Raw genomic sequence first — 16,416 nt, 5'->3', positions numbered from 1 at the left:
ATATGTGAACTTGGAAGACTGGGACTAGGATGCTGTCTGTCTCTAGTGTCATATTCCATTTTTAAAGGAGGGAAGGTATAAATGTATTTCTACTAACATGGAGATTCATTAGGAGAAAGGGGCAGAGAATCAGATTCTGAAAAGGAGCCACTGTAAATACTGTAACCAAACAGAATCCGCCAGACTAGAGGGAATTGCACCTCCTCACTGCACAAGATTAGCTAATGCGGGTGAAGCTATTGGAGTGCTTCTGAAGAAATCAGAATTTTGTTATTATGATTATACTGTTAGATATTTCTTTCTTGAGATTCTAAATGAATTTGTTTAATGCCTTATTTGTCCATTCCTGCATCTCTGCTTCCACAAGCCATGAACAAGTTCTCTGGATCACACAGGCTCCTCTGCTGCTTCCTCAGAAACAGAGAAGGTACTTGGTGCCGAAGAAAGAGACAGAGACTGGGAAGGAGAAGGAAGTCGGCAGAAAGAAGAAAGACGCACAGGAAAGAGAGAAGGGTAGCTGAAAGAAAGAGGTAAGAACAGAACTCAGTTCTTCATTTCTGCTTGAGGACTCATTGAAGCATTGCATTGGTTTAGGAGAGCAAATGAGGTGTGACGTGTTATAGAAAGTGCATCTTAAAGCTCTTACTATAAATAACCCATAATAAGTAAAACTTTTGCTAGGCAAGAAAAAAGTATCTAAAGAGAAAAGAGACATTGACTACATAGAACAGATCATTATTGTAGAAATGGGAAGGGCCAAACCATTCTCATCCTTAGCATAAATTTCCCCCTCTCTAAGGCGATTGACCATGAGTTTGTTTGGGAACTGTTTGGTTTTAGCGGTGAAAGTCTTGGATCCCCAGCAACTCCCTCAGGCCCAAGCAAACCAGGATGGTAGGTCACCCTACCCCTGCCTGAAATGTCCTCCTCCCATGCTGCCCCTCTCCCCTCACCTGTTAGTGAAGGTGTCCAGCTGCTACTTTAAACACAGTCTCCTCCACAAAACGTTCCATGATCCTCAAGCAGAACTTGTTCTTGTCTCTGTGTTCCACGGGGCCTTTTACATAACTCAACAATAGCGCTTACTGATTGTACACTGTTTCCCACTAAAATGTCTTTCTCTCTGATACAGTATAAACTCCTTAAAAGTAATAATCTCATATTTGAATCTTTGATACCCAAATAAACATTTGCTGATTATATGAATGAATAAACAAAGGAGCAAAGGAAGTTTGAGAAAACCATAAATTATTCGCCAGTAAATATTAAACGTTACTTGAGATATTCCCACCTGCACTGAACTACCTGGACGTGATAGCAAATTCTGAAGGTCTGGATCACAGGCAGACAAACAGGAATGCTTGGAAGGCAGAAGCCTCCCACACAAAATTTTTCACCTGCTGCTAATATGCTACCCATAGTTTCCACCACTAAAAATCTATTATTTTGGGTTAAGCCAAATTTCTCCCATGCATAGGACCTGCCCAGACTATTGTTTAAAATCTTATTTTGCTATTCACCCAGGTGACTGGCTTAGCATTCATAGCAATCACCCCAGCATTGAGGTCTTGCTCAAATAGCCTCAGGTACCTGGCAACATAGAAACAGCTATATTTCTGGATGATAAATACCTCAATTACAAGGATTAAAATGTTCTCTGGGGTATTCTATTTTTAAGTGGTTTGGTCCCAAAAGACCCCGAGCAAAGACTTTGCTATTATTTTTTTGCTTACAATTGGGCTAGGAGGAGGACTGGGTCCCATCTGCTCATGAAGACTAAGTTGGTAAGAATTTGTTGCTGTGCTGGATATGACTCAAATTACCTGCAACTGTATCTACCATGGGTTCTGGGAGCTAAGTGGCTTCCCTAAGCTTGGACTTACAGTGTTCTGTGGGAAGTGTGTTTCTTTCCAGAAGTGGGTGGAAGGTGGAGGGGTAGGAACCATGTTGGGCATATTTATGAAGAGAGAGTGTGACAGACCTCTGTAAGTGTTGGCAATGAAAAGGTCTGGAAAGCAATGTAGTCTGAGAGGGAACATTACATGATCAGAGGGAAAGAGGTTTCTTTGTGGGCAAAAGGAGGTAAGACATAAGAAGTCAGAGAGAATGGTCTTCAGAATAAATATCCAGAACCTCACTTGAAAACACCAGGAAGATATCACGGTGGCCCCGAGCAGAGAGGAGAGGCAACACAAGATTACATTTGCAGACTTAGTCATGAAATTGTATAATTAGAGGCCTAATTTGTTTTGAATGTCCCTGCCTTTTTGGTCTCTTTAGTTTATAATCTAAAACCATCTTGTGAAATAGTTTGAACCTGGACGTAAGTTGAACATGAAACACAGCTAAGTGTGAAAGAGAGTAAGTGTGCCACAAATCTGAATGAGAAATAGCTTAAGACCATTCAATAATTCCCTAACTGGAACACTAAGTGAAGGGCGTGGAGTAAACTTTCACAGCTCCACTCACCTGGCAGCCCAGGGTACAGAGGGGCTAGGGAGGGTATGGGGCAGAGCTCTGCCTGCCGTGGTGAGAACTCGCCGTGGGGACTGTGCAGGCCCAGCGCTGGACCAGGCGGATGGATTCCTGCTCTGTGTGTGCTTACAGTCTGTCTGACCTAAAATAGGAGCCACTGGAGACTAGTTTCTCTCGGTTGTAAACCTTACACATGACAACTGGCCAATGACGTGAGGCTGACAGGTATCAGATTATATGTGAAATTTTACAGTAAATAGAGGATGAGCTCTGGAGCCATGCAGACCTGGACTTGAATCTCAGTTCTGTCATTCACCCCTCTGTGATGCAGGGAGTGGATGTCAACCACTGAACCTTATAGAGCCTCAATTACCTATGATTAAAATGAAGATGACTATCCCTCTAACATCAGGCTTTGATAGGCACATAAAGGAATGATGAGAGTGAAGTGTCCAGTGCAGAACTCAGCTCATGGTAGGTAATCACATTAATTCCTTTTCCCTTCTTAGGAAAGAGGTAAGATTCACAAAGACACTAAGGCATTTACTGATTTCTTCACCCACTCAGGCCACTGTCCTCTCATCTGGATGACCTCAATAGCCTCATCTGGCCACACTGACTCTGACTGGAATCAGAGACTAGCCGTTGACTACTGGCTCTAGTCAATTAGCTACTCGGTGACCAGAGTGCATGCACTATATCATAAATCTCATTTCAAATCTCTGTTTGGAATCCTTCAATGGCTTCACATTTCCAGCTCTTTAGCAGGCCTTCAGGAGACCTTCCTGGGCTGGCCCTTGCATCCTGCTCCCCTTCGTGCTCACAGACTTCAAAAGCACCCTTCCTGCCCTCCAGCACACTGAGGAAGCACTCAGATCTATTCCTACAGTTCCCCAACAGGCTCTGCCTTTGCACAGTTTGCCCCTGTGCCTGAACAGCTTCCCATATCTCTCTTCCATAAGCTATTTGTTTATTTGGATAGCTCCACTCCATCTTTGGGATTCAGTTTCCATGTCACTTCCAGTTTTCTCCAGCCAATAGCCCTGCTGTTTGCTCTTTCTGGCACTGTATGCATACACCCATCATAACAAGTAGTACATGACTGCTTGGACTTCTGCAAAGTCTACTGTGAGCCTCTGCAAGCAGAGCTTGTGTCTTGTTTACTGCTCTCCTCCCAGCACAGAGAGTGGCACAGAGGAGGGACCCAATAAATACAATTTGTAAACTTCTAGTTTAAAGTAATGATGATAGACTCAAAGAAAAATTGCAAAAACCTTTCCTAGCTTTCTCTTACATTGACGTCTTATAAAACCTTAGTAAAATTATTAAAACCAGGAAATTATCATTTATACAATACTCTTAGCTAATCTACAGACCTTATTTGAATTTTACCAATTTTCCCACCAATGGCCTTTTTCTTATCCACATTGCATTTAGTCAGTATGTCTTCTTAATCTCCTCCAATCTGTGAGCTAGGTCCAGTCTTTCTTGTCTTTAATGACATTGATATACTTTTATTTTATAGAATGTTCCACCATCTGGGTGTGTGTCTGGTGTTTTCTCAAGGTTCGATGGAGGTTGTGCCTTTTTAGCAATACACACAGTGGTGTTATGTCCTTCTCAGTGCATAGTATCCAGAGGCACATGATGCTGCGGTGCCTTACACCGGTCATTTGCTTATGGGGAAGGCTGTCAGGTTTCCCCTCTGTAAAGTTAACTGTTTTCCTTTTTGCAATTAATAAGCATCATGTGAGGAGATACTTTAAGAGCGATAAATATATTTTAATACATCAAAGGACAGAATCTGAAAGAAAGATGTAAGTATGAGTTCTGTGCCTGCATTTAGAAAGCATACAGAAAGGATAAAATAGAGAAAATGAGACACCAAATGAGACAGCAGGATGGATTTAGGCCACCAGCATCACTGCACTTTCAGGAAACATTCAGAGAACTACAGTTTCTGGGTCCTGGGGTTGACAGTCCTCTTCCTTTTGCTCAGGAGACCACTCTGGGATAGCATGTTCAGATCTGGGCACCATCCTTTAAGTTGAGTACAGTCACATTATATCAAAAGTGCATTTACGTTACCCAAATTCTACCATGCAACCTCAGCAAAAAAGAAAGACAACCATCTAAATTGTGTTTACAAGAGAGTAATCCTAGTTATACATTTGTGCATCCAACCCTTCTTTATCCTACTGATCTCATATTTTATATTTACATTTTAAGAACAACCAAACAGGTTTTCAAGAGTCAGGTGGCTTAACACAATTTCCACTTATGCTCAATGTTCTCCACGGAGAACAATTCCTGTGAAAAGTGTGACTCCAATATGTAACAAACTAGAGCCTGTCCAGAGAGGTGAGCAAACAGATTTTGGTCGGCTGCGGAGGATTAAAGGAATGGCAGGTGCTCACATTTAGAAAGGCAACACTCACGAAAGTGCAGAGTAGTCATGTTACTCAGCTCGGGCTGACTAACAAAATGCCATAGCAGACTGGCTTTAACAACAGACATTTATTTTCTCATGATTCTGAAGGTTGGGAAGTCCAAGATCCAGGTGCCAGCCAATTTAGTTCTGTTGAGGACCCTCTTCCTAACTTGCAGATGTCCTCCTTCTCACTGTGTCCTCACATGGTGGAGAGAGAAGGGCACATGAGAAAGGGAATTAAGAATAAGGATGCAAATTCTGCCAGATCAGGTCCCTACCCTTATGGTCTAATTTAACCTTAATTACCTGCATAAAGGCCCTATCTCCAAACATAGCCACACTGGAAGTTAGGAGTTCAACACATGAATTTGTGGGGGACACAAACATTGAATCCATAGCTGTAGTTATCCTCAAATGTTTCTTAGTCCATTACTTGTGTAACAGGATGTTCAAGTGGGACTTCTCTTTATTGTCTCACTGTCTGCTAAAGCCCTAACACTAAGCACAATAGGTGCCAACTACCTTCAAATTTAGAGAAAGGGGCAAGACCAATAATTTGTTCTGCTTGCGTTGGTCTACCACTCATCTCCAGATGATATAACAAAAGACTAAGTATCCATTAAGGAGGAGCAACAAATGGTAAGCTTTCCTCAGAAAGAAAGCTGTAGCCTGGGCAACAAAGCGAGACCCCATCTCTCCAAAAAAAAAAAAAAAAAAATCAGCCAGTTGTGGTGGTACATGCCTTTGGTCCCAGCTACTCAGGACCTGAGATGGGAAGGCTGAGATGGGAAGACTGCTTGAGTCTAGAAGATTGAGGCTGCAGTGAGCCACGATTGCACCATTGCACTCCAGCCTGGGCAACAGAGCAAAATTCTGCCTAAAAAAAAAAAAGTAAAGAAAGTTGTATGCTGAAATGCCCTCCTAATCCTCCACTACTCAGGCCAACTGAGATGAGTTTCAAAGAACCTCTAACAGGCTTGCCATATATTCCTTGGAATTGGGGCAGATTCTGGAACTGGTATCTGAGTCACACTTACTTGGAAGAAAATCTGAAGGAGAGAGTTTTTGGCTGTGGGCAGGGAGTAGAAGCTGTGCTGGCAGCCTGAAGGGAGCTATGCAAACGGCAGGGCAAAAACACATGTTTCTCAAGGTCCACATGTGAATCCTGAGGAAGAGACCAGCATGAGGCAGTTTGAAAACTCTATCCAAGAGGACCACTGGAATTAGGGAGTGCAGGGTGGATGACCCCAGCAGAAGGAGACTGCAGTGAACCACCAGCCATGGGCTGGGCGAATGTCATCAACTTCTAGCCAAAGGAGGCATCCCTGCACCAGAAAACCACAGTTGAGAGTCCCCAGAGGAGGAGCTTAGAAGAACCCAGAGATGTACCCATGAAAGAAAGGAGGAGCACTTGAGTGCTCAGCTCAGAGAGCCCTTAAACGCCAGATCACACCTGGGCCTACCAAGTAAGGAAGACCTTTCCCATCCACTGCCCTTCTCCTTCTACCCCTGGCCAGCCCTGAGGGAGCCAACAGCAACATGAAGAGTGGGAGGTAGATCAGCCAGGAGAACAAAGAAAAGAAGCAAGTCTCTGCAAGTTTCCCAGCCCCAGCCAGGGCAAAGGTAGTGATTGACAGCTTGGAGTTTAATAAAATATTGAACTGGGCTTTTAATATCTGCAAAAGACCAGAATATTCCATGGGATCTGCAGGAAGGAAGAAGGAATTGAAAAAGAGTTATAACACAAAGTGGAGGAAAAATAAAGTTTCCTTCTATTAACACTGTACCAAATCCAGTCTTTCAGAAACAAAACAGAAAGTTCCCTACGCCGCCAACTTTCTGGGTGTGCTTACCTGTAAAGCCACACAGAGCTCTGCAGTTAGAAGGGTTCCACCCTTGGCTTAATGCTTTGTTACCATCTTGAAATTCTTAGTAATTTTTAACATGGGCCCCACATTCTCATTTTGCACTGGGCCCTGCAAATTACATAGCCAGTCCTAGTAACATATATAACAGGGACTTAGCCTTGTTCTGTGTGACCCCAGTTGGTAGAATGGAACCAATCAGTGGGAGGTTAAAAAAAAATTTTTAGCTCAATACAGTAGTCCCCACTTATCCACAGGGAATATGTTCCAAGACACCCAGTGGATGCCTGAAACCTAGGATAGTACCAACCCCAACTATGTTTTTTTCCTATACACACATACCTATGATAAAGTTTGGGGTGCAACAGCAAAACTATATGAATTTTTTTCTTCTTCACAATTTCACAGGTAAAAAATTCATTCTCACTGTAGATCTCAGCAACTTTAATATTGCAATTTTTATTATTTCATTATTAAGTCAAGAGCTCTCACCTTTTCACTTAACGGAAGCACTTCCCAGCTTCTCTTAGGCGTGTTCAAATGGCCAGCATCACTACTTTTGTTCTTTGGAGCCACTGTTCAGTAAAATAAGGGTCACTTGAACACAAGCACCGCAAAACAAATGACAGTCAATCTAATAACCAAGATGGCTCCTATGTGACTCATGGGTGAGTAGCGCAGACAGCATGGACATGCCAGACAACAGGATGATTCACGTCCTGGGTGAGATGGAGTAGGACTGCATGAGATTTTTATCATGCCATTCAGAAGGGCATGCAATTTAAAACTTATGTGTATTTCTGAGATTTGCCATTTACTATTTCTGGACTGCGGTTAACCACAGGTAACTAAAACTGTAGAAAGCGAAACTGCAGATAAGGGAGACTACTGTATCGGGACAAGTTTGTTAATACTCATAGCTACCCAGATTGGGATAGGCAGTGTAAAGGAGTCAGAGCTTCTGTTCATCAGAATCCATACAGCAGAGGTGGGTCAGCCTTTTGGCACTGTAGGGCCTCCAAAATCCTTTTCAGCCCTGGGATTATCTGATTCTTTGATTAATGAACGTCTTTCAAGATGCCTACCTTACCAACTTAACCAGGAAATGAATTCACTAGTACTGTGACCAGGTAAGAGTATTTCCAAGGGCAGCCTATGAGCCCTCGATGGATGGAGTTTCACTAATTCCCTCTGTTTCTGTCTAAGTTGTGAGCTATTTTCCTTTAATGAGAACATTATTGCCATTACTCACTGTATTTTTTTGATCATTGTTAGTTGGATCTTATTATGGCTGGCACATCATGACTCCTTTATTCTAAGAAAAAGTCTTTTAAAACGTCCCAGAAATTATCTAGGGCTTAAAGCCACTTTCATTAATCATTATTTTGACAAAGAAGCATAAACAAACAGGCAAATACTGTTTAAATTTAACATTAAAATTCGATGTGTATGTCTCAGTTATTGTTGTTGTCATTCTTATTTTTAGTCAGGGAGATGGTTCCAGGAGAAGAAAAGAAAGTCAGTTGCTTTCTGAGATCAGGTGGGAAGTTTATCCTGTCAACTCCACCTTCAGAGTGCTAGTCTCTGGAGCCACAAGGACTGAAACTCTGCTTCAGAGACCCACCACTGATGACAACCATCAGGCTCAGGAACTGAAAAGAAATGGGTATGCTTGATCATGCTCGGTAAACACGTTTCACTACTGACTCACTTCTCCTGTGTGTTGGAAAACGTTGAGCTTCTTTCATACCATATTTTGGCCTTGACCTTTGTAGCATTTAGCCTCCCTACAATGGGGTCTATGTGTTTCCACACCCTCAGAGCAGGCCCCTGATTACAGCCATCCATTAAACTGTCAGAAAGAAATCCCCAACTCAATCATGTCTTTATCAAACTCTGGCTGTCAGTGGGGTCAAGTTAGGCGTCAAGTCTGACCTGCCCGGAGCCCCTGTCATGTGCTCATCTCACACTCACTGGGGTCTTTGTGACCAGGCAGGCTAGACAGCCACCTGGCCACCCCCAGCCCAGTCCCCTCTCCCACTGCATTGCCCAGACAGGGCGGAGCCAAGGGAGGCTCTCGAGCTCAGATCATGGGGCTGACATAATGTAAGGCCTTCTCCTTGACCTTATCTTGGGGTATTTTGTGCAAAGAAGTTGTGTGGGATTGGCAAAGTCCTAAATTGGAAATGGGGACTCTACTAAACAGGGAGGAATCTAGTTTCAGGGGAAAAAAATTATTCGATTTGGACCTGCTTTTGGAGATTATATAATAGAATCAGAGGATTTTATCACTACAAAGGAAATTGTACCTGTCTAACCCTTTATTTTACATTTCAGTGCAAATGTGGCCGAGGGACTTGGGTTTTACATTTATTGCCGAGTCTGGTTTTCTTGAGTTTCAGGTGAGTAATATTTTAAAGGGAGCTCCATAAGAATGAGGTTAATCCAAGGTTGTCATATGTGGCTTTATATTATTCTCTAGTTGGTTCACACAAATTTGTTTTGTCTCCCATACAAGATCATAAAATTCTTCAAGGATAAAGGTTATTTCTCCTCTGTAGCCCATAGTGTTAAGAAAGAACTTAAAGTATTTGTTGAGAGTTAGCAATGCTCTTTACTCATTTGTTCTGTATTTGAGTGTGTGTGTGTATGTATGTGTGTGTGTATGTATGTGTGTGTGTGTGTGTTCTTGTGTGTCTCCCCAGATAACTTATAAACACTACCTGCAAATTAAAATAGAACCACCATGTTTTATTGCTAGTCCTATTACCGCATTTAAAAGATGAGGACATTGAGATCCAGGGAAGTTAAGTTACTTGCACAAGAATATTCAACTAGAATATGATTTAAACTCGGATCCACTTACAGCCCATTCAGTATTCTCCCCACAGTACCAAGTCCCCTTCTTGTTCTAACACATTAGTAGATAAATGTTGACGGGTACAAAAAAAGAAGACATCAGAAATAGGTGGTGTGAATCAGCCCTTAACTATTAACATTACTATTGTTATTAGCAATATCTTAAATATTACCCTGCCCATACAGCTGTTAAACTATTAAGATAAACACTCTTAACAGTTTCATGTATACCCCCACGTAAACAATAACTGAAAGCAAGTTTGTGCCATATATATATGTGCATTTATATATAAATATATATGCATTTTCAGTTACACACACACACATATATGCATTTTCAATTACACAAGAGGAATTTTGCCATATATATTGCTCTGTACTTTACTTTTTTCAATTGATGATATTCCTTAGAGATCTTTCTGTATCAGCACATGCAGATCTAATTCACACTTTTCAAAGGGCATTTATGGTTGGATATACCATAACTTATTTAACCACTCCCCTACTCATGGGCACTTCGGTTGTTTCCAGATTTATGCTAAGAAATGTGTACCTTTAACAACCTCTCCTGGAGGGGTTTTTAGTCACTAGCTTGACATGAGATCGGTATTTTGAAATCACCAATAGTCGTATGCCTTTATTTTTACAGATGATAAAATTGAAGCCCAGAGAAGCTTGGGAGCCTCAACTATTAATGGAAAAACCATAACTAGAACTGAGTTTTCCTGAGACATTTTTTACTATTCATTCCCCTGCTCTTGGGCCACTCTAGGGCACTGAGCACACGTGCTTTGGCTACTTGGAGAAGAGGCCAATAGACACAACTGGCTTCATCTTCAGGGACACCCAATATCTGGCAGCCCTCAGCCCCAGCGGAGTCTTTATTGAAAGAACTGATTCATAGACCAGGCGCGGTGGCTCACGCCTATAATCCCAACACTTTGGGAGGCTGAGGTGGGCGGATCTCGGTCAGGAGATCGAGACCATCCTGGCTAACACGGTGAAACCCCATCTCTACTAAAAATACAAAAATAAAAAAAAAAAAATAGCTGGGTGTGGTGGCAGGCGCCTGTAGTCCCAGCACTTTGGGAGGCCGAGGTGGGCAGATCACAAGGTCAGGAGTTCAAGACCAGCCTGACCAACATGGTGAAACCCCGTCTCTACTAAAAAAATACAAAAATTAGCTGGGTGTGGTGGTGCGCACCTGTAATCCCAGCCACTCAGAAGGCTGAGGCAGGAGAATTGCTTGAACCTAGGAGGGGAAGGTTGCAGTGAGCCGAGATTGCGCCACTGCACTCCAGCCTGGTTGACAGAGCAAGACTCTGTCTCAAGAAAAAAAAAAAAAAAGAAAAAGAAAAAGAAGAAAAAAAAAAGAACTGATTTATGAAAAGATTCTTATCATGATTTTCATTTTACTAGTCCAAAGATCACTGAGTTAAACTGCCTATTTTAGTAGATGAACAAAAGCGCCTTGAATAAAGACGTAATTCAATAAAAACTTAATCCTCTCATAAAATTGAATATTCTCTGGTTCCCCAATGAACCCCAAAACTTATTAGATTTCTTCTGCAGATGATGTGAGATGGGTTGTTTTACTTAACTAACCCCATTATGCCTTTAAAAATACATTATTATTTAAATGTTTACATTTCTTTTATCCTGCAAATGTACAAAACAGCAAGCCTAGTGTTTCTGGGAAAGCAAGAGCTGGTAGAGGGAGTGATCACATGGGGGATTTTCAGTTGCTCATTCAGGAATTAGGAACAAAAAGCAGGCTGGGGTAGTCCACATGCAGCTCACAGATCATCCCGCGCAGTCAGTTCCTGCACGTAGCTGCATAAGGAATTTCTCACAGGGCAAGGAGGAGGGAGCAGCCAGGACAAGAGCTTTCTAGGGGTGAGGATCTGAAAGCTGTGCTGACTTCTCAGGTTAGGTGCTTTTTGGTTGGTTGTTTTTAAAAAACAAATAGAATTTATTTGCTAAACAGCAAAAAACAAAGTTTTCAGTTTGGTTTCAACCGTAAAAATAATAACAATGTGTTTGTTAATTTATTTGTCAACCTGACTGAGCTAAGGGATGCCCAGATAGCTGGTGAAACATTATTTCTAAATATGTCTGTGAGGGTGTCTCTGGAAGAGATTAGCATTTGAGTCAATAGGCTAAATAAAGAATATCTGCCTTTACCAGTGTTGGGTAGGTATCATCCAATCCACTGAGGACAATAAAATGGTAGAGGAAGGGTGAATTTTCCCTCTCTTTGGGGGCTGGTACATCCATCTTCTCTGCCCTTGAATATCAGAACTCCAAGTTCTTGAGCCTTTGAACTCTAGGAATTATATCAGCACCTCCTCTTTTCATCCCCCACCAGGGTTCTCTGACCTTTGAACTCAGATTGAATCATACCACCAGCTTCTCTGGTTCTCCAGCCTACAGACAAGGCTATCATGGGACTCCTCAGCCTTCAGAATTGTGTGAGCCAATTCCCGTGGTAAATCCCCTCTTGTATATATCTATATCTAACATATTTGTTCTGTTTCCCTGAAAAAAAAACAACTAGCGATCATGCATTGAGCACTTGCCCTGCAAGCAGTATTTCCAGTGCTTTACATGATCACTGTTATACACCTTAGGACAAGCTAAGAGACAAATGAGAAATGCTTGGGAACTTCTGCATATCAATTTCTTAACAACCTCCTAACCATTACTATGTTCCACAGGGTGGATCCCACCACAGTCTTGGTTTGGGGGAGATCTACAGCTAACATCAACCCTGCACTGTCTTCCAGCCCCAGGACAGACACTGGGAACTGTTATTTCTACCTTACTTCAACCCTGCAGTAGCCCAGGTCCCACTCTCTGTTTATGCACACACACCCTTAGCCCCTAACGTGAGAATTGTATGTGGTAGTTTGAAAAGAGATGAGCAAAGTTTAAGGGCACAAAGGGCCGTCCATCATTCCTTCTGGACAAGATCATCTAACATAGCCCCTTAGGCCAAGAGACACATGTCATGTGTTCGGGAAATGGTGGTGGGACCCTCACTCAACTCTCGTGTGGCTCACAAAGCCCCAATGAAGGGTAGTGCTTGTGGACTGAGGCCAGCCAACTTCTAATGCTATCACTAACCCTGTCCTTACAGTTCCCCTGGCCTCATGTTGAGCTATACCAACCCTTCTCTTTAGGCAGCTCCTCTCTCTTTCTTACCCTCTCTAGCTCATCTGCCCAGAGCAGTTTTTATCTAATCTTGAAAGCCTTGTGGGTTTTTTGACCCTTTTTAATTCTCTTTTCAATCTGTTGTCATCAACTATAGTCACTCTTTCTTCCAAGTGGTTTTTTTCAGATTGTTTTCTCTACTATGAGTCTAAAAAGACAATTTTAGAAATACAGAGCAGGAATTCCGCTTGCTCTGTATTTGACTATGTTAACTCTGAGGTTTAAAGAAAAAAAATTCCTGGGAACAAATAGCATATCTGTTATTATGTTCAAACACTTCCTGGCTATAAGTGCTCTCTGACCTTCTCCAGATTATGCCTCTGAACTCAGAAAAAGGAATTTTTATTTCAATAAAATAACTTAAGACACACTCAAAATCCTTGGAAATGACTGTCCTCTAACTCATTAGGATTTCTCTGCTTGCTTCTGTGGCTTTTCTATTAAGCCAAAAGATTCTAACTGTTCTTTCTCTTCAGGTAAAATGTTTAGGTTTAAAGATTCCCCACGTCTGTCTTAGCATGTGATCATCTCTGCCTCTAGGCATATTTTTTAAATCTATGAAGAAAACATAATGTTTCATGCTTTAAGGTTTTATTCAAACCCTTCATCTAGTTTCTTCTAATCAAAGCTATGAGTTCCTGGTAATTTAAGCTCAGGAAAAGTACAAACACATCCCTAGATTTTCTTCCTTCTAGAATAAGGATCAGCAGACTTTTTCTGTAAAGGGCCAGATAGTAAATATTTTAGGCTTTGCGGGTCATATGGTCTCTATCACAACTACTCAACTCTGCCCTGTAGAATGAAAGCCACTGTAGAAAATACATAAACAAATGGACATGGCTGTGTTCCAATAAAACTTATTTACAAATACTAGCAGTGGGCCCTAGTTTACCCACCCCTCTTCTAGGTAATGAAGGAGAAGAGGAGGAGGATATTGATGACCAACTACAACTAACATTCATTGCTTTCTCTGTGAAAAATACTGAGGTAGGTATTCCGTAAGTATTATCTCACTTAATCACCAAACTTCCATAGATTAGGTACAGTTATTAAACCTACTTTATAACTGAAGAAACTTAGCTTTTAAATAGGCTAAACCATTTTCCCAGTCAAATAACTAGTAAATGGTGGAGCCAGAACTCACATCTGACAGCAAAGCTCACGCTAAGCTATGCCATAAAGCAAACACATTGGTTGAATGACCCAAGCCTTTGGGTAAACTTGTTTAAGAAACCACTTAAAAACACAATGGGAAAGCTTAGTAAAGTCTCAGCCTTCAAATTCAATAGGAAAATTGAACATAATTTTAATTTTCTTAATCCACATAGAGTTTGGGTCATTGAAATATTTAGTTGAACAAACATTTATTATGCCTTTATGAGCTCCACCCTGCAATAGTGATTTGAGGAACATGAAAATAATAGAATTTAGCTGCCTTAATTCAGACACACTTGAAGTCTGTATGCGGGAGGGACTTTTCCTCCCCTTTCTTCTCTTACAGTTCATCTTGGTTTGAGAAAGCAGGCACACAGCTGGCATTGTTTAAGGAAGGCAACAAAATTTATTTGAAATTGTCCACAGCCACAAATGTCTTTGCCTTTCCAGCCTCCTATGATTAATATTTTCACATGGATTTTTTTGTTCCTTTTATGATAGTGCTGTAAGCAATTCCTAGGGAATTTCAAGTGATCTTACAGAAGTCTTCTCCCAAGATTTAAAGCCCCAAGTCCTCATATAATCTTTCCCAGGACATCTTTTAGCCAAGATGTTTACCAGTGAGTATCCCACTCAAAGAAGCATCCCAATCTGTCTAATCAGTGTCTGTGGCTGTCTTAAAACACAGCTTCACCCCTCAACCCCTCTCCTTTCACATGTCTACACTTCTACAATTGCAGGGTCTCTCTGTGTTCTAGGGGGATGGGTTAGAAAATCGGGCATGTTTGTAATAAACAAGTGTACTTAAACAGTACAGAATCACATAAAGGAAAAGTGAAAGTTCCTACTCTCATACAGCTAACAACCCGTAATAGTTTTTACCTCTATCAGTTCCAGAAAAGCTTCCCTCAGCTATCATCCATGAAATTTCTTCTCTTTACCCACTCTTCTTACCCCACATAAAATGCCTTTTTAATTTCCTTCCCTTCCAAGTATATCTGCTTAATTGTTATTATGCCTCATTTGCACTAAGTCCAAATGGAAACCAGCCTATGGTGGTGGGATTTGGTGTTGTTTTCCCCAAGGTCAAACCTCACACAGCTGTTCAGACTGAGCCCTCTCCAGCTCCCAGCAGCTGCCCAACGTTTATGTTATGTTAGAGATGTTCTCTAGTTGCAGAGCCCAGAGAGCTTGCTGTTCAGCCAAGAGAAATCCTCAGGGAAAAGAGTCAGAATGAATGGTTGCACGTTATGTGCAGGGTTGCTGGGCACTTCCTTTGTGTTGCATTTCCCACATGTAAACTAATGCAAACCAGTGCAGATTAACCACTTGGACCCACAGCTTTTTGGAAAACCCTGAGTTCTTGCTTCCTCAACATATAGAAGGTTACCCTGAAAAGCCCAAGAATATGCTAAGGACTGCTCTGTGGGATTGAAATATATATCTCTGGTTAATAACCACTGGGAAGCTAAGAAAACAAGGTGGTGGGGGGCCAACTTGTGTAACTGCAGTGGCTTGGAAAAGCATGGAATTCAGTTCTATATTATTATGGCGTGACTATTCTTTATAAATAGATGAAATCTGACAAGGAAAAAGTAGAGAAGGGAAATAGGAGAAAAAGAAAAGATGAGATTCTACATTTACACTGTTGAGTTCTGTTTGGTAGAGCACCTGATCTATACTTATGAGGCTGTCACCTGACTGCCATTCTATGGACATCTTGACTCTTCCCAACACACATCAGCATCCCCAGTTGCCACGGAGTACCACTTTAGCCAGCTCCCACACACCCTTGACCAGTGGCAGACTCCACTACTGCCCCACCTGCAGTGTAATACCTCAGAGACAGGTCCAGGTACATGTGCAGCTCAGAGGAAAATCAGAGAAGGAGTTAATTTCCCCAAGGGAAACCCTTGACAGTTAATAAATACTCTGGCTTCCCATCGGTTCTGTGGGCAATTCCTGTGGGTTGATGATTCTGTATGCTTCTCAGGAATATCAGCAAAATTTAGCTCTCAATGTGCATGGCAGCAGCACCAGTGCATCATTCTTATATTGGCCTCTTCTTCTTCTGTTTCTCATTCTCTTTCATCCCTCATTTCTGCAACTTGGAATCACCTCCCAGATAAACGACTTTGCTTTCAGGGGAACCCAAGCTAAGAAAGTTAGTATTTTCACAGCTGCCTGTCCAGAACAGGATATGCTTTGGGATCAACCATGGCAAAATCACCTCAACCATGGCAAAATCAAAGTTTACATTAGGGTTATACAAGGATAGGGTTGTTTGATGTTTTGGAATAGCGGTTAAGATTTAAAGAGTTGGGGCTTTCCAAGGCCTCTGTTTATATATGCTCATTCTTTACAGCTTGTCATTCCTGAGTAGCATAGATATTGTTCATGGGAAAAATTCATCTGTTA

The 16,416-nt window shown here is 41.7% G+C and overlaps 1 long non-coding RNA gene across 1 annotated transcript; it reads left to right on the top strand.

Annotated features, from left to right (window-relative positions):
- The first annotated feature begins 238 nt into the window (after positions 1–238).
- On the top strand, positions 239–11,123 carry LOC129525590 (uncharacterized). Its single transcript, XR_008669988.2, has 4 exons — positions 239–530; positions 8,258–8,437; positions 9,109–9,173; positions 10,280–11,123. It is a non-coding gene; the product is annotated as an uncharacterized lncRNA (long non-coding RNA).
- The last annotated feature ends 5,293 nt before the right edge of the window (positions 11,124–16,416 follow it).

Source organism: Gorilla gorilla, chromosome 9 (genome assembly GCF_029281585.2).
Source record: "Gorilla gorilla gorilla isolate KB3781 chromosome 9, NHGRI_mGorGor1-v2.1_pri, whole genome shotgun sequence".
Taxonomy (NCBI): domain Eukaryota; kingdom Metazoa; phylum Chordata; class Mammalia; order Primates; family Hominidae; genus Gorilla; species Gorilla gorilla.
The sequence above is the reverse complement of the archived record's forward strand: the minus strand, read 5'-3'. Positions and strand labels throughout refer to the sequence as shown.